Below are 18910 nucleotides of genomic sequence, written 5' to 3' on the forward strand. Positions count from 1 at the left end.
CAATTGTGCAAGTTCTCCCATTTAAAAAGATGAGAGGCCTGTAATTTTCATCATAGGTATACCTCAACTATGAGAGACAGAATGAGAAAAAAAAATCCAGGAAATCACATTGTAGGATTTTTAATGAATTAATTGGTAAATTCCTCAGTAAAATAAGTATTTGGTCACCTACAAACAAGCAAGATTTCTGGCTCTCACAGACCTGTAACTTCTTCTTTAAGAGGCTCCTCTGTCCTCCACTCGTTACCTGTATTAATGGCACCTTTTTGAACTCGTTATCAGTATAAAAGACACCTGTCCACAACCTCAAACAGTCATACTCCAAACTCCACTATGGCCAAGACCAAAGAGCTGTCAAAGGAGACCAGAGACTAAATTGTAGACCTGCACCAGGCTGGGAAAACTGAATCTGCAATAGGTAAGCAGCTTGGTGTGAAGAAATCAACTGTGGGAGCAATTATTAGAAAATGGAAGACATACAAGACCACTGCTAATCTCCCTCGATCTGGGGCTCCACGCAAGATCTCACCCCGTGGGGTCAAAATGATCACAAGAACGTTGAGCAAAAATCCCAGAACCACACGGGGGGACCTAGTGAATGACCTGCAGAGAGCTGGGACCAAAGTAACAGAGGCTACCATCAGTAACACACTACGCCGCCAGGGACTTAAATCCTGCAGTTCCAGACGTGTCCCCCTGCTTAAGCCAGTACATGTCCAGGCCCGTCTGAAGTTTGCTAGAGGGCATTTGGATGATCCAGAAGAGGATTGGGAGAATGTCATATGGTCAGATGAAACCAAAATAGAACTTTTTGGTAAAAACTCAACTCGTCGTGTTTGGAAGAGAAAGAATGCAGAGTTGCATCCAAAGAACACCATACCTACTGTGAAGCATGGGGGTGGAAACATCATGCTTTGGGGCTGTTTTTCTGCAAAGGGACCAGGACGACTGATCCGTGTAAAGGAAAGAATGAATGGGGCCATGTATCGTGAGATTTTGAGTGAAAACCTCCTTCCATCAGCAAGGGCACTGAAGATGAAGCGTGGCTGGGTCTTTCAGCATGACCATGATCCCAAACACACCGCCAGGACAACGAAGGAGTGGCTTCGTAAGAAGCATTTCAAGGTCCTGGAGTGGCCTAGCCAGTCTCCAGATCTCAACCCCATAGAAAATCTTTGGAGGGAGTTGAAAGTCCGTGTTGCCCAGCGACAGCCCCAAAACATCACTGCTTTAGAGGAGATCTGCATGGAGGAATGGGCCAAAATACCAGCAACAGTGTGTGAAAACCTTGTGAAGACTTACAGAAAACGTTTGACCTCTGTCATTGCCAACAAAGGGTATACAACAAAGTATTGAGATGAACTTTTGTTATTGACCAAATACTTATTTTCCACAATCATTTGAAAATAAATTCTTTAAAAATCCTACAATGTGATTTTCTGGATTTTTTTTCTCATTCTGTCTCTCATAGTTGAGGTATACCTATGATAAAAATTACAGGCCTCTCTCATCTTTTTAAATGGGAGAACTTGCACAATTGGTGGCTGACTAAATACTTTTTTGCCCCACTGTATACTGTAATTATCTGCTGATTCTCAAAATGGCTGTGTGTAATGAGGCTATGCTGCATGAAGCCCCAGGCATAAATCACTGTCTTTAACTGACTTCCAGATGACCAACAACAACACAGAGCAGAGAGAAGAGAAACGAAGGACTGGCTTATCTCTGGTAGCAACACTATGTAACATCCAACGTGTGTGTATCAGCAAAGGCCACATTGTTCGCCAAACTTGCTTACTTATCCTTTTCTGTCTCCTAAATAAAGTCGACGCACTTTTCTCGGCTATTTATCTGTTTACAGCTTGGTTACCAATATATTAACTGCTAGCAGCTTTATTTAGATACGCAACACAGGTGGAGACTTTTTATTGATGCTGTGTTAGGCTCAGCTATGTTGAATGGCAATGTGCCAATCACTCTGTCAGACTGTCTGCTGTCATTGGCATGAAACTGTTTCCATGGTCTGACTCACACACACAAACATAAACAAATAAACAGCTACCACCCCCACCACAGCACTCACACATTTTGAATATGAACGATATAAATATGTTTTTCTCTGTACACAGGCTCAGTTTACTCTTACTTATTAGGTTTATACTGTACTATGCAGGATTGACAGGATGGTAGACAGTGTAATTCAACCAGATACAACAGTATAATAAAAGGCAAAATGGTTCATTCTTTGGCGGAACATTATTGTCAACTGAGGAGGAGCTTCTTGCAATGTATCTTACTGTACTTACATATTTTTAAAAGAAATAATAGAGGTTGGTTTTGTTAGAATTTCTGATTAGGAAATCCTACCAGCCCTGTGGTGAACTATGTTGTACAGCATGACAAAATGGTGTGAATGCAATTCAAGCCTTGTTTCTTATTTAAGTTGCTATTATTCTGGTGGGAAATTCTTAATTTGAAGCAGGTGTTTCTTTAACTTTAAGTGTTAAATTCTAACATTTTATATGTGCTAAGCCAAGTTTTCTCACAACAGTTTACCCTCACAAATCCTTCCAATTATTGGTGTGAGATTAGTAAAATTGCTAAACAAAAAAGGTGTTGAGCAATACTCAGAACCCCTTTTCTCATTATACATCTTCCTAATACATTCTACTTGTCTGTCACTCTAATTAATGGCAGTCCTTCTCTGTATACATCTCAGAATGCAAGATTATTTATTACTACCTGCCATTTATGACCAGCGGGATAAGTGACAGACAGAGGGGAAGTGAGAGTTTGTAACATTATAATTGATAATTTTTACGTCTACAACGCCAGAGTGATCCTGTTAAATCCTTGGTTGTAGTATGTGAAACCGTCAAGCTGATAACAAAAATAAGGTGCATTAATAAAACAGACTATTGAGATTGAGAGTGCTGATAGTGACATGAAATCTTACTACACTCTCCATTAGCTGAAATGGCAAAAGTAGAACATTTGGATTGAAATGCTGCCCCAAAGATAAACACAGAAATATAGTAATTGTAGCACAAACAAATGAGTTTATATTTGATATACTGTTGCTGTTTGGTAGCATACCCATGCTGCATCCTCATTTACCTGAAATCAACATTAAAATTGATATTACGACTTCATTTGAAATGTCAGGAAGATATTACCCTGACACAGACATAATGTAAAGTTCTATCCAAGACAAACTGATAAATGTTAAATTGTTGCGTAGGTGATTCAGTCGTTTGGGGGTAAAATTGATGTGGTTTCCAATGTAATTGAAGCAATAGAGAGGCTGAAGGGACTGCTTATGGTGGCATGACTGATGGAGAGTCACACATTGAAAGTACTCTAGAAATGTATTGTGCCTTTGAGCGGACAGTTGCATTACAAATGGAAAGCAAAATGAGAACAAAATTAAACCAGAAACGCATCATAATGCAGTCTCAGCAGCCTGTGGCAACTGACTTTTGGTAATTTTGTGGCTCAGGGCATGTTGCTCATCCTAGCTAGAGTGGAATAGTGTTGGAAAATTCATTTTCAGATGGTGTGGGGGGGTGAGGGGGGGGTAATGGCATCCATCATGACCAGTTCCAACACAACAGCCGGACAAAAACCCTTCTCCCAAAAATAAACTGATTCTGTTCTGAGGGAGATGCAGCTTCATGGCTGGGAATATATGGCACTCTATACGAGTGTGGGAGGATAGAAAGTAACACATTTGCCTACTATGTTGTTCATGTCCTAGAAAAACAGTAGCCCAATTCAACAACAGGTCGAACTATAATAGACAAAGACCCGGTGGTGGACCTGTAGTGGAGGGCAGAGATAGGAGGGGGGGCATCCAGCCATTTCCTGACATATTCAGAGGGTGTTGACACTTCCTGGTTTCTCATTTCACACCTCCTAGTCCACAATCTTTGCTGGATGACAATGCCCCAAACACATTTATGAATACATATAAAAAGATATTTCACATTTTGTGGACAAGACCTGTTACAAGAAAACTTTTTATACCTTCCTCACATGTGCAAAGTTAGCATACGACAAGAAAGACACTATTCTGTTGCAGGGCTGGCACACATCAATAGACCATGTTTTTCATGTCTAGGGGCAATTTAGCATTTGCAGTTAAGCTAAACTGATAATCATTAAAGAGTGGTAGGAAAGTGGAGCATGTGAAATGTACACTAATTCAAACACAGAACCTTAAGTGCTGTGAATGTACAGTTGTTATTGCCATGCCACCTTCCTACGTACTGTGCCCTCCTTTGAAATTGAACATTTCATAGTGATTCAAAAGATACAAAATGGACACGATAAGGAAAACTCTTCACAACCCTGTGGCTTTGTCAGCAAAACCTTCAGTCATGTGTCTTCATGAAATTAGAGCCCTGGGTGTTTTTGCCAAATACAGTCTAGTTCTAAAACGTGTTTTCATGAGATCTACATGTTGTTCTTATAGAGGTCAAATGCACTCACTGTTAGCTGCTTTGAACAACACATCTTGGGAATGAAAGTATACGTTAAGTATAGTTATGGGTCCTGTTACATTTGCTGTAAAGTCATGAAGTGAAACCGCATCACAAAATAGTATTGTTGCTTTTTGATCATATTGTTAACCCTAAGTAAATTAACTTCTACGATAAACATATAAAGCTAAAGTATAACAGCATATCGGAGAAAGTCTCCATGGGCCTGTAATGCTACTCTGTTGAACTTGTCTGTATTGTATGGGCTGAGAAGATGAGTTTCATTAGGGGGATATAACACACTTTAATCAGCTTTACCATTAGTGTAGGCCTGCCAAGCCCTCCCAGTCACAGCAGACCTTTAGTTCTGTTTAATTACCTTATAGATACCACTATATGCACTGTTTCCTTGATATCACAGGACAACATTTGTTTCTCAACAAGTGTTGTTTACAGCTAAGGAAAGAACATGATGCTTAACTTGTGACTGGTGGTTAGACTCTGGATGGAAATACAATGCCGTGTTTTGTGGATGACTCATCTCAGCTCTTTAATCATTATCTATTTACTAAGCTATTCATTTATTTGTTAAGCAACTAATCATATCAATATATTAACACAATTAGTATGTTATGATGTAAAATCTTAACTACTTTGTTTTTCATGAAATTAATTTCAGGTTTGCAATTATAAACCTGTAGAACAGAGAGCATACTAAGTAGAGTCTTTTGACCAAACGATGTACACCAAGGACCATATTCAACCTTTAGTAGTGTTAATAGTTAACACTTAAAGCACAGTAAAATCAATCACAGCATCATCTGACTTGTCTCTGAAAATGGCCCAACATGGGTTAATATATTAAAGCAATAACTGCCTTGTGCAGGCGGGCTGTCTCCTGACTTACTGTCAGAGCCTTGGTAATACCAAATGAGCCCATAAAGAGATCCTGTGTGGTAGAATCTTCGTCTGGACATCAGATGGGAATCAGCTGAGTAGCATTTGCTCTTATTATCAAATTCAATAACTACTTGATCTGAAATAATTCGATCTTGCTGTTCAGTTTGGTGAGTTTACATTTGAACCTGAAAGAGAAATGAAAGGAATGTACAACAAATTTGGGGTGGAGGATTGTGTAGTTTGAATGGGAAAAGTGCTCAATGCAAAGGAAAATTAAATGCAGGCAAAGGAAATTGGTGATGATTAGAATATGAGAGCGCACAAGAGGGTGCTACTAACTTATTCATATTAAGCTGTTGAGATGGCTGGGTGAAAAAATCTCTGATTATTATTCTTTGATTTGCAAAGCTATGCTGTGCTTGGCCTTTCCTTTGGTGGCGGCATTAAACTTTATGTTTATAGGTCCCAGTATTAAGCCCATTTCCAAGCTCGCTATTCCACACACTAAGTATTGACATTTCATTTAAGTTGACGACAGTGAGGAGGGTATTTTATGACAGAAATGTAATGGAAATGCTGCGCGTATAGCTGTAAAAAATATCACCCAATTATAAGGACATCTTTGCATAGTTGCAGAGTTAAGAGGGTATGCATGATGCACCTCTGCTTTGTTGAGAAAGAACAAAGGAAGAGGAATTCATCTCAGCCCTCCGCCCCTCCACTCCCTCTGCTGCATTAAAACACATACAATGTGAATATTCTCTAATGAAAAGCCTACACAGTGGATGTGTGCATGCCTTCAAAAAATAACATTAGTTTGATATGATAATTAATAACACAAGTTTAAAAGTGCCCCTGCTACATGTAAATTAGCACAGACAGAACGTCTAAGGTGTGTTTGGAGACGGAGAAAAAATAAATGTAATACTGTGGAATGTTAACATGGTTATTCAATGAAGGTGCTTTGTGAGCGAATGGAAAACAAATTAGGTTAAAGTCTTGTGACAAGATAAATAAAGCCGTGATCAATTAAGTGGTTGAAAAAGACGGCCATCCAGCACTCAATGGGGGCAGTCTTGCTGTTACAGTTCCATTCTTGAGCCACAGAGAAGCATTGATTCCCCCTGGCACCCTGTCCTTGTCATTACAGTCGATGCTGAGGCCAGCCCAAACCATTCTCAACCACCGCTAATGGCTTCAAGGAATTCAGCCGGGCTTGTGGGAGAATTCTAATAAGCAGATTTTATGAATTTGGAGGGCAGGGACGTGAAGGCTGAATGCTGCAGGTCGTCCAGAGAACAGCGCGGATGCATTAACAAACCAATACACCATCATTACTGCACAGTTGGAACTTCTTCTGTTCTGAGAAGCTGAGAGGAGATTGAGGTAACAGAGATGTCAGATTTCCTGATGAAACAGGTTGCAATAGATATAATTGTAACCTGACTGAACAAACATTTAATCTCTTTTAAAAGCTGTTTTCTTCCTATTAAACAACCATGTAATATTCAAGTTCAGTGAGAAAACTTTAATTTGTTCTCATTTCTTTCTCCCCTGCCCTTCATCTATTCTATAAGAGAGTCTTTCAACCTTAAAGTGTAAGACTTCATCTCACTGGGGTTTTATCTGTGCTTATGGCCTCAGAATACTGCTACCAAGGGATTTTTCCCAAAGGAGTCATGTACAAAAGGAGGAAAAAGTTGTTGTAGAGCAGCACTTTTCCCTGTGATCAGCATGGTTTCTAGTGGTCAGTCTGTTGTGTACTTTTCTGACCTTCATTTTCCTTTACAGACAGTACTTCTTGCTCTTTCCTCTTGAGACAGCAGCATCTTTCTGGATAGATAAACTCTCCATGTGAGGTTTGAAATGTTTAATGGCGTTGTATGGCCTGTTTTTGTTTCATAAACCTTTGTATCAATCATTTTATTGTCTAGGTGTGTGCAATAACAATGCTTTAGATTATTCTATTAGTTTTATCTTAATCAACTGACCCTCTTGCAAAGGAAAATATGTATTTAATGGACTAAATAAACATTTAAGAGTATATCCCCTTGTCTTACTGTCACATTGACATTGCCAGTGTTTTATTTATTGGCTCTTTTTTGCCTGTATCAGATAGGACAGCTGTAGATAGACAGAACAGAGGGAGAGAGAAGGAAGGACATTTAGCGAGGGGCCAACGGTTGGATTTGCAAAACAAAAATATGTAAAAAGAAATATAATTTAATAACAAGTAAAAATCATATGTTCAAAAAGTTCAATATAAAAAGGGAAGCAAGATGACAAGAGAGACAGGGATTTAAACGTAACACTGTCTTCCTTTGTTAGAGAAGCAAGTGACATCGCTTTTAAACAACTCAACGACCATCCTTACACAACACAGACATTTTCTGTCTGTCTCCTGTATGTCTCTATCTGTCAGCGTCTGTCTTTGTTTCTCCATCTAGTCAGAAGTTCTTTGTTCATTCTGGAACTGCTGCTCTGCTTCAAAAGAGCTCAGCGAATTGAAGAAGCAGTTGCAGCAAAAGTGCTGCGTTTAAGTCAACTGAGCATTCCCCCTTGAGGCCAAGCAATGCTTTCACCCATATAAGTCCAATTTACAAGGAATATGCCCACCTTCAGAACCACTCTACCCCAACCTATTAAATATAACACTGGACAATGAAGGGTGGCGTAGCTGTAAGAATTTAAAGTAGCCTAAATCCATGGTATCCAATTTGTGATTGTGGGTTACAAAGCAAATGGCTTTTGCCTGCCATTCTGCGTGAGCTATATGGAATGAGAGACATTATACCCTAACCTCCTGCTCTGAGAGCATTACATCACTTCCTTCCTGGATTCTTAGATTTCTGAAAAATACTGACTCACAATATTGAATACCGTACAGCCTTCAGGTAGGACACAGTGTACATGGAAACTGCATGGCATCTTCTCTTTTGCTGAGCCAACTTTTGGAAATTTATAGCAACACTAGCAAGAGAGCAAGGCTCCAAGGATGGCATTGTACATTCAAACCATTTTAATCCGGTTGAAAGTAAGGAGCAGCAAGGCCTTCACAAGCTAACTAACTAAACTGATAAAACATAAAATACACCACTGTTAATCGCGTGCACCTTCTTGAAAATGTCCTTATGTAATGTGTCTTCAACTACTTATTCATTACACTTATCATTATGTCTGCCATAAGGACATGCATTGAACCGAACAGACCGTAATCTTTGAGCGAAATATTCCACAATGCTCCAAAGGTTGTTCTTTGGACAATAACATCCCTGTGAAAATAATCACAAATAAATAATGTGTGCATTACTGGATGTATACAATGCTGCACATGTACCAAACAGTCCTCTATCCCTTATAAACATAAGTAGCCGTTATTGCAGACCCTGAACTCCAGCCATGTTTGCTCCCCCTGACTTTCTACCAAGGCTTGTCACTCCTATTAATGTTCTCCTCTGTCTCCGTCTACAATAAGAACTGTACTAAATCATGAAATGTTAAAAATATCACTGTGAGGATTGCAACTGGAAGCAATTGTCTTGTTCGCAGTTTTTTTTTTTTTTTTCTGTTTCCAGACACTAGCAGTCACAGTTGGGTGCCAAAAAGTAAAGCGAGTAACCACATGGTTACAAAAAAAGCCTTACGATGAAACAATGATAGTCGATTAAAAAATCATCAAGTGGTTACAAAGATTCATAGATGTCTGTGAGTTTGTCAAAGGCTGTTTGACAAAGAGCACCAGCTGACATAGTGAGAAAAGACCCATATCTGTCAGCAATTTATTTTAGTATTTTGAGATTTGTTTGTTGGGTGTGGAAGCCAGTTGCTCTTTAATGGCTGAGACCTTAAACTTTTGAAGTGAATTTGACAACAGAGCTACCAAAAGTCTTGATGGTCACATATGAGGTTGTTTCTGCTCTAATAAGAAATCCCATGGTGGTAAAATAATGTATGCACTGAATATTTTACTCCAAGTAGTTTAACATTCAGAATCAGTGATCAAAACATCCTATTTCTGTATATTTACCAACAAAATCTACATTTGAATAAGGTACACCGGTTAAAATAATTATGTTTATTGAATGAAAAGACATTTTCAAGATGTTTAATGTGCCTTGAGATGTGTCACCTGCTTATAATTACAGCCAGCAGTGTTTCACTTCATCAAGCTGAAGCTGCAAACCTTTCAAATAGTACTACAATTATTTCTAAAACACAAAACATGCAGTTCCTTTTTTCTCCAAGGGTCAGCTAAAATGTTTATTTGTGCTGAGGATTGTATTCATAATTTGTATTATCTTGAAACAAAACAAAGCGTAATGCCTCGGTGAAGATTATTGGAGAGTGTAAAGCTTTATATCTGTGTTTGTTGGTCTTCACAAAATATATTATCTGTATTTTCACCAGGAAGCCTAATTGTCTACCGGTGAGAAGCGATTATTTGTTCCCATGAGAGAAATTTGCAAAAGTTATCAGGATTGAAACTATACTCTCATTTTGGGTTTGTAATATGTTGCTGTTTTGCTTCAAGGTAAATTTAGAGAAATACGGAGGTGATTTAACAGTTTTTTTAGCGGCTGTTTTTAATTTTGTACTGAAATGATCCACATAACTCGGATTGGTCTTTTAAACAACAGATTTTTAAACAACATTGTGTTTGCTGTTATATTCAACTGAGACACTCAGGGGTTCATTATCTTTGCTGATGTAACGGCCTCTCTAAAGACTGTACCTGTAACTGAACATAGGGTTTTAGAGTTACAGTAAATCATTGACTATAACTTTATACATTTATAACTAACGTTTGCCATGTAAACATCCAGTGCACCTCAAGTTAATGGGAAAACATCTTTGAACTGTATTTGATCTTAATATTTGTTGCACCTTTAATGTATTATAAACAAGCGGAAGAGCGTTACAAATTATTCAAATGATGGTTTGCATGCAGATACACACTAATGACACAAACACAGTATCTTAAGAACAGCTTTAGGTGAATTGTATTAAACACAATTGATATTGTTTTCTATCTCTGAGCTAAATTAAACCTCAAATTAGACCTGCAATTTTTTTTAAAGAGTTGTAATAAAATCTTTCATTCGAAAGAATCATTAAGTCTATTTTATTATCATGAAATGCATTTCCTTCCACACAGTGTTTTTGTGTCTGAAAATGATGCAATTCTGAAACAGTCAATCAAGTACTTGCACAGGAAACATGCAACAGCTAGCTAAAAAGCAGACAATTCAAGCAATAGTTATTAGTCACGCTGAGGTGACGGTATTTCGCCCAGTAACAGAGTTTGCATGCGTCATTTGATAGCCATGTTACCTTATTCACTGGGCTGATATTCAATTATATTGTACCTTCATCATTACAATGTCAACATTATGAATTTTGATATTCTGTGCAATAAAATGTTTATAAGTTGCATGGTTCCATGAATCACAATGTTTATCTAACTGACAAAATCAGCACAAGATGACGTACTAATTACAGTAATGTGTTCTAAGATTATGTTGTGCATGTGCATGTACTAAATGTTTACTTGTTCTACGATCTACAGTAGTTTTCATTTTGATGCACGGTAGAGATCAGTAGATGAACAAATGTCATCATAACAGAAATGGTGAAGCAGAAAATTAAACAATGACAAAGCAGAAGAGGAAAAACGGTGCAACGAGCATATGCAAAGTCATTTGCTAACCTTTGAAGAGTCTTCAAGATATTGAAGGATTTTACATAACACAGATAAGTATCTTGTTAACCATCCTCTAAGGTTTGAATGTCAAAAATACCTAATTTACTGTAATTAAAACACTTGCTTTTATCAAAGGAGCATCTGCCAGCTTCATCTGTGGGTTGCTGTGAACCTTCTCCTCATGAATATGTAAATCAACAGTGAACCTGAAAAAAATCAACCTAAGCCGAGGGCCAAAACCAGCCAGTAATAAATCACAAAGCGATAAGAAATAACATTAGAGTGGATTTAAATGAGTCAACAGTAGTTCCACAAAAAAGTAATCTACAATTAATAACACAAAGACACCAGGCGTTATCTGCCGTGGTCAATCTCTAATATCAGTGAACAAAATCAAGTCAAGTGTTACAGCGCAGCTAATGGTCCAGATAAATTATCTCCAGGCTGATGTGGCTCACAGCTAAAGTCAGCTACTTTAGCCCAATGGTTCAGGTCAGTGTCACCAAGGTACAGTTAATGGAAACCTGAAGGATTTTGAGGATCAAGGGTGAACAGGGAAAGATGGAAGCAAGAGAAAAGATTTAGTAGGTCAGCAGTGCTGTAGTTGAATGCCTTGAGCAGAGTTTTAGTACTGTAAGTGTGATTTTTTTGCTGTAAAAAGAAAGATGCAAAACATGTTTTTGATGGAGTTAGAACTACAAAAGCTATTTGATACTGTATTTCTAAAGTTGTTTTGGAAGGCGGAACATTGGCAACTATCCACCGGTTGTACGAACAACACTTTTGTAAATATACTGTCATATTCATGCTCTAATAATTGTGGACACAAGTTCAAATGTAAATGGGTTCACAGTATCTTTCAAAAGCTTGATCTCTTTTCAACTCCTCACAGTGTAGCTCAGAATTGGTGGTCAGGGAAAATACAGTCAGATGTTTAACAGAGTTCACTTGATATTGCAGTATTGATTCTGTTTCACACTTTAGACAAATGTCTTATGCCCTAAAGGTAACAAGACAAAATAAAAGTGAAAGAAATCTCAGATCCAAGTTTTTGAGGCCTTTGGGAAGAAATTAAGTTTCAGTTGGACTTTAAAGAGCCTGTTAGATGGAAGGTTGGCTGTGATTTTGCTATCAACCTTTCACTTGTTCCACAATCTGCTTTTGCAATAAATTCTGAAAGCTGCAGGTCTCTGGCGCTGCTTCTGTTCTGAGCCATAAAGCAGTTTTCTTAGTGCAATCCGGCATATTATCCAAGAAATCCAATCCTGGAGCAAAGTCGTATGAAATGTAGTGTAAAAAGCTGTAAGGGCTGCCAATCTTCTAATTGCATGACTTTCAACTATACCAAATTCTTTGTAACATGTCAGTAGAGTGAAGTGGAACACGAAGAACTTCTAAACCCTCAAAAATGACATGAGTATTTCAATGTAAAATAATAGGGAAAATTCAATGTGGCAAGATTTTACAGATGTTAGGAGGACCCAAAGAGTACTAAAAATGGTATGCATTCTTAAAATTACTTTGCTTATCCGAACATTTCACATACCAGTCCTGTGCATAAAAAACAGGTTCAAACCTAACTGACACATGCACAAGTGGACATTTTCCAGCAATAAATCAATTGGCATCAAGATGGATGTAAACAATGTGCTGCATCTAAAATACTTTAAAATAAATTCTGCTTTTTGAATGTGTTTAAGGAAGGAAATGCACTAAAGGATAAACATAAGGATACAAACACAACCTCGATTACAAGAAACACTTTACAGGGGCAAGGAAGGGTTATAATCTATTCCAAAGTCTGAAATATGCTCACTTTTAGCCCCTGGTTTGGGCCAAGTTCCAAAAATACTGCATACCTTATTTCCAATAATATAATTTGACAGCTTTTGTCATCATACTCTTGAGCTCAACATCCTAAATTTGGGAATCAGGCTTTCTGTGAAGCTGGCTAAGGACTAATCAGAGAGATAATGGGGCTCTTTTTCTCAGACTTTTAAAAGTTTCCTTATAACCATAAAGGACTTCATACAATTCAAATTACAGACTAGGTATTCCTTCTTATGAAAAGTAAGAGATTTTATTTCTAACCTTAACCCTAATGGGCTCGAAAAAAGAAACTCAACACAGTGCAGCACACGAACAATATAGCTGAAACTGTTCTCTTAAACATCTAACCATTTCAGTTGTGCCAACCCTGGAACTCAGACATAGACCTAAGACTGATTTCATTTTCTCTTTGGTTTCTTCAGGGGATCGGACCAGCGCACAGGCCTTTTATTTAGTAATTTGCCTGTCTTATCAAATTGGAGAATGTAGTACTACACAAATAAAAGAAGCATATTTCATGGGGATGCTTCTTCCGCAGTGAAACAAACAGAAACCACATGCTGGCTCAAACTACATTCAACATTTTAAGATAACTTCTCAGGTGTGATTACTGTTTGTATCACAACTCTACCCTTCAGTAACCAATATATCCACTTATGTATTAGCTCTCTTTGAACTCTGTGCTCATTTATGTTTAAGTGAGGAGCCTTCTATGCTGTTTTATTTGTAGTACTTAGATTTGACTTTGTAAATTGTTCTTTGTCAGTGATTTCTCAGGCAGTTTTCCTGTTTCATCACTCCTGCTGAGTGTGTGCTAGAGTCGACCTTCCTCATACTCCACATATTGCAGCTGCTTCTAGCGGGCGGGGGGGAAATACACACGCTCACACACACACACACACACACATGATGGGCACACACTTCAAACCCTATAATAATGTGCAGATCTGCTGTAGTGATCACTGTCTCCCTCCTCAGAGATACTTAAAGCCTAAATCTCTTTCTAACTGGCAGGGAATCACATAATTGGCTGTGGTCCATTTGCTCACCCGCGTGTGTGTCCTCTCACTAACAGCAGATCTTAATGAATCGGTTTTACAGTGATTAGAGCTCCTGGCTACAGGGAGGTCAGGGAGGGAGTGAGCGACTGACCACTGAGAGACCGCCTTGCTTAGATCTCTAGTCTGCATGGTCTGAGCATGAGGTGACTTTAATCAAAATGCTGCACTTTTTTTTCTCTCTCTCTCTCTGAGCTGTGTCACTGCACCTTATTATCTCCTTCGAAGAATATGCGTTACTACTGTATCTTTTTCCTCCGTCTGCTCATTCACACACATATACGTACCCTACAGGACTGTATATGTCTATTTCTTCCTAGCAATAATGCTATTAGTCTCCACACAGGGCATCCATGCTACCTGAAACGTATCTCGAGGGGACTGGACCACAGGTTACTGAAGCAATTTAAAATGCTGCTCCCTCATGGCTGCCTTCTTTCACAGCTTATCTTGTGCAACAGTTGATAAAAATGAAAAAAAAGGACAAAATATCTTATTTTATTTCAACCATGCATGTGTTATAGCTACTTTTGAAATGTGGCACTAAAAATGTATTTTGAAAATACTATACAATCCCTCCAGCTAATTTTACTGAGGTTACCAATTGAAATGTTTGCATTTTTAATAATGTATATGGTATATTCTACCTCAGTTGTGCCTTTGGGAATAACAGATCTGAAACAGCAAAATGGTGCGTTATTTTAAGTACGTTGTTTGGTGTAACTTAATTTACTTAACTATGTTCATATTATGCTGCTTTATGGTACATTTCAGAGGCAAATATTGTTTCTCTCACCATATTGTCTTTAAAATATGATGTTTCTTTTTTTAATGTGAAACCTCTTAAAAGATCATATAAATCTAGGAGCGTCACAATCCTGATACTTTTACTCCAGATGAATGTGAAATTTGAAAAATGACACCATAAGTAAAGAGCTGAACAACTAAATATAACTATGCTACTTACTGCAATGTATCCCAATTTCAGTGCCCACACTTCAACATACCAAAATATATAAACAAATTAGAATCATGACTAGTTTAGTTTTGGCTGATGATTCATAATATTTTGCCCAGTATATACTTCTGATCTTTGAGAACACTCAACAAGAAACCTAAAATGCAAAAAAACATCAACAAACACACTCACAAACCTTCACTTGCATGTGCTGGTTGATAAGCACGACTCATAGCCTGAAACCAGTCATGGTGGTGATACAAAGCATGCTCACTGAAGTGCACTGCGCAGCCAACTCCACTGATTTACCATGTCAACTTCTCTAATTCACCATGTTCTCCATGTTGGCCAGACAATCCATGTAGACGGCTTCAAACCAGCCACACTGACAGGAGAGGCAGCGGCATTGGGGGTCTGCCAAATGCATCTCTGGCTATGACACACCTGTCAATCAAATGAAAAGACCAGAATACGCAAGCCAGAGAGCTGTTGTGCTGCTGCTCCTGCCAAAAAGCGATCTCAGATGTAATTTCTTTGTCAGCATTGCAACCTAAATCCCAAATTACTCATTCAACTAGTTTCTACTTTCTAATATTGACATAATATCATTCACTGGCATGATATTTTCCACATTACCTAGAAATCATTGTTAAATATTAAAAAGACATTATTGCAGTTTATTTATTTTTTCATGTCTACAGTATGTGTTATGTCTAGTCTTTCCTTGCAATATTTATTTTTACTTAATTTTAAGTAAAGCTAGATAGGAGCCAAGATAAAAATGAAAGATAATCCATCCATGATTCATGTTTTTTTTAAAAGACATGTCTAAAATGTTTAAGTGTGAAATTGAATATCAGTGGGTTTTTGGTTTTTATTGTGCGGCCTATTTACTGCAGTAAAAACACTCAGACGGTGAACAGTGTGTGTGTACAAGTGTTAGTGTGTTTTTGTGAGTGCGTGTGTTAAGATGCTGCTCTCATACATGCTCACTCATGCACAACATTACTTCCGCTTGCTTAATCTCGTTTATTTTTTCCATTTTCCTTTGTTTTGGACACTATTCCTATAATAACGCCTCTATGCTCAACCCTTAAAGAACCCGGTTCAGTGGTGGATAAAAGCAAACATTCTCACATTTCCACTTAAGAATATATAATTCTCCTGTTTGTCTACTAAATACTGTACTGAACATTCTATACACAGTATATCTGCAAGCATGTAAATGGAAAATTCGACTGAAATTAAAATGGCTCATTGTTAAATAATCGCCTTAAACTGGGATACAAATCAATTTAGCTTCTTTAATAGAAAAACCAAAGGATTCCCACCCTTTTGGATTTAAATGATAAAAGGCTGAAGCCTCACCAAGATTAAAAAGATTATTCATAATTCCCTGGTTCATCCTTTTCCATATGCTGGTTTTTACAGGTAGCGTCATAGTGAACCTCTTTAAAAGGTATTGGCTTACAGATATCAGTCATTCCTGTTGGTATTTTTATTTTCCCTAACATCAAACATTCTATGCATCTTAGTCAAGTTCACAGAAAAACACTCATTACCTTTATTCATAGTATTCATATGTCCAGAAGTATGATGTATGGTTATATATATCGACCGTATCAAATATTAACACCAGCACATATGTGTTATATACTACTGGATGAGTCATTTTCCTTAAAACTGCAAAATATCAAACACTTTTTTTCAATTGTGGTCTTACAGCTGCAATGGAAGAATTGGTGCTGGGATGGAAACCACCTCATGTCCTTAAATTAAATCAGGGGTTGTTTTCGCTGTATAGTCAACCTTTTGCAGAACTGCCAGTAACACATGCAAATGATGCAATAAGTGAAACAGAGAAATGTGTACGTCTCAGTGAGTGTAGAATGGTGTGCTGCATTATATTGGATGCATTCATTCATGCATTGCTTAAGAATTGTTATTTCAGTTTGAATGTAACGCTATCCTTAATCCAAGGATATCAAGTCGCTCAAATGCAATATATGTTTGATATCTAACTATATTTGTGTATACCTAGATAACAGTTTTCAGCCATACTGTATATTCAAAAGAAAGACTTATCGCCCCATGCACTTATAAAGTGACAATAGGGCAATAGATAATAGTTGTCTATATAGATATGTCAATTTCAATGAAAGCAGTCTAAATTATTGCTTTGATTATTATTCATTATCTACCCCGCTGTTATTTTTTTCAGATTATTTCACGTCAAAGTATACATATCTCATTTGAAACAAGTGAATTAAAACTGTCCCTATCTGTGTACGCATTTTTGTATTTAAGTATTTGATGAGCCTTGCCAGTCATGGATAATAGGCTTTGCTTAATGGACTACACTGACTTTTGGGAGATTAGCTTGTTGGTCAACCTACCGTTACATGATGACAAAACAACATTTATTCATGTGTCCCTGGCATCGTTTGCTCTAGCACTCATGCTGAGCGTAGCGTTGTTTAGCTGACTTTGATGCTGACTGCACTACAGCTTTATTTACACATACTATAAAAGTGTAATGTGAATCTGTGATATCTGTAAGGACAATGAACAATCGGATCGTGGCCTTGCATTTACATGTAGTTCTTAATGTCTGCATATGTCAGCTTAGATCTTGGATCTTTGGATGTTTAATATAAGGACCGTATAGGAGTGTTAAAGAAGTGCTAATTCTGTGTATTTTATTTGCACATACAGTAAAGGGGCAGGTGCAGAATCACAGGTGTTATTACTGCAGAGCCAACACAGGGGCAAGTATTTCTAGATGTTTAATTGCAGTTTAGTTTGATGTTGGCCAAAATGTCATTATTAAAAAGTGCTATGATGCATGATCAAAAGATATTAAACCAAGACACCAATAACACGCAAGATGAGCTACATGTGAGCTACTTGTACAAAAATCAAACACTAAACAATGACTTTGCGGAAATTATATGACAATTTCTCAAGTAATAGGTTCAGCTTGTCATCATCCATCATCCAGAAAGATGCTCTTATTTCAAGAAGATTTGAACTTTGACGACTGCTGTGCTTCCTTGTCCTTTATGTTCTTATATCACAGCGCGCTGTAAGTGGAGATAAAGAGTGGTTCATATCGATCTTAAAGGTTGACAGTTTACTGGGATAAAAGCTGCTTCTTAAGTCAAAGGGATGGCCAGTTTCCCAGTATGCTACATTTACAAGATGCTACAGTTCTCTCAATGAGAACACATAGGCTATAATATTAGAAAAAGATACAAATCTACTTTTTAACGTATATTTGGTATAACATCAAAGAAAAGCCATCAATAAATCACAGTCTGATGACATGAATCACTTTGGCACCATCATCAGAAGGAGAGTTTGACATTAAAACCAATTACATTAAATATATTGCTTAAACTTTACTCCAACAGTCTGCAAGAAAATAACCACCACCACAGTTTAGCAGGAAAAGGTCAAAATGGGAATGACTGATACCTCATTATTGAGCTCCTGCGGGGGAACTTTTTACTCACAGTTTTTAGTGTAAAGGCAGTTACTGATGGCTGTTACTTTGGTCTGGTGTGGAAGTATATTTCACTTAACAGTTTGTTTCAGGGTGGGAACTAATGAACCACAGACACTGTAATTGAGGGCCCCTTTATATTCCTGTCTCTAATCAAATACCTAGGAACTTAACATTTGACTTCTGAACTTGACTTAGCCCTTTGCTAACTTAAAAGGGATGAAATAAGTCAATTGAAAGAAGACTTTTCAGATGTCATGGGATGGAATAAAACACATTTTAAAAGGGAAACAAGTCATTTCGCGGCGTTGTGATGCTCAAAACAATCATGCTTCCATCCTCAACAATAGAAACAGAGTAGGCTGCTGCGGAGCCTTTCATGTGAGCAAATCATTTGTAAGTTAATCTAACTTGGTTGTGATTGGCCAGTAAACCCCCTGATATTCCTTTACCTGGACATTCATGAGTAGAAAAAGT

General features: G+C 37.7%; 1 protein-coding gene across 3 annotated transcripts in view; it reads right to left on the minus strand.

Moving 5' to 3' along the window:
- Positions 1–18910, minus strand: part of LOC134863879 (protocadherin-9) — a 173326-nt gene that overhangs the window by 123931 nt on the left and 30485 nt on the right. The window lies entirely within an intron of this gene.

Source organism: Eleginops maclovinus, chromosome 4, assembly GCF_036324505.1.
Source record: "Eleginops maclovinus isolate JMC-PN-2008 ecotype Puerto Natales chromosome 4, JC_Emac_rtc_rv5, whole genome shotgun sequence".
NCBI lineage: Eukaryota > Metazoa > Chordata > Actinopteri > Perciformes > Eleginopidae > Eleginops > Eleginops maclovinus.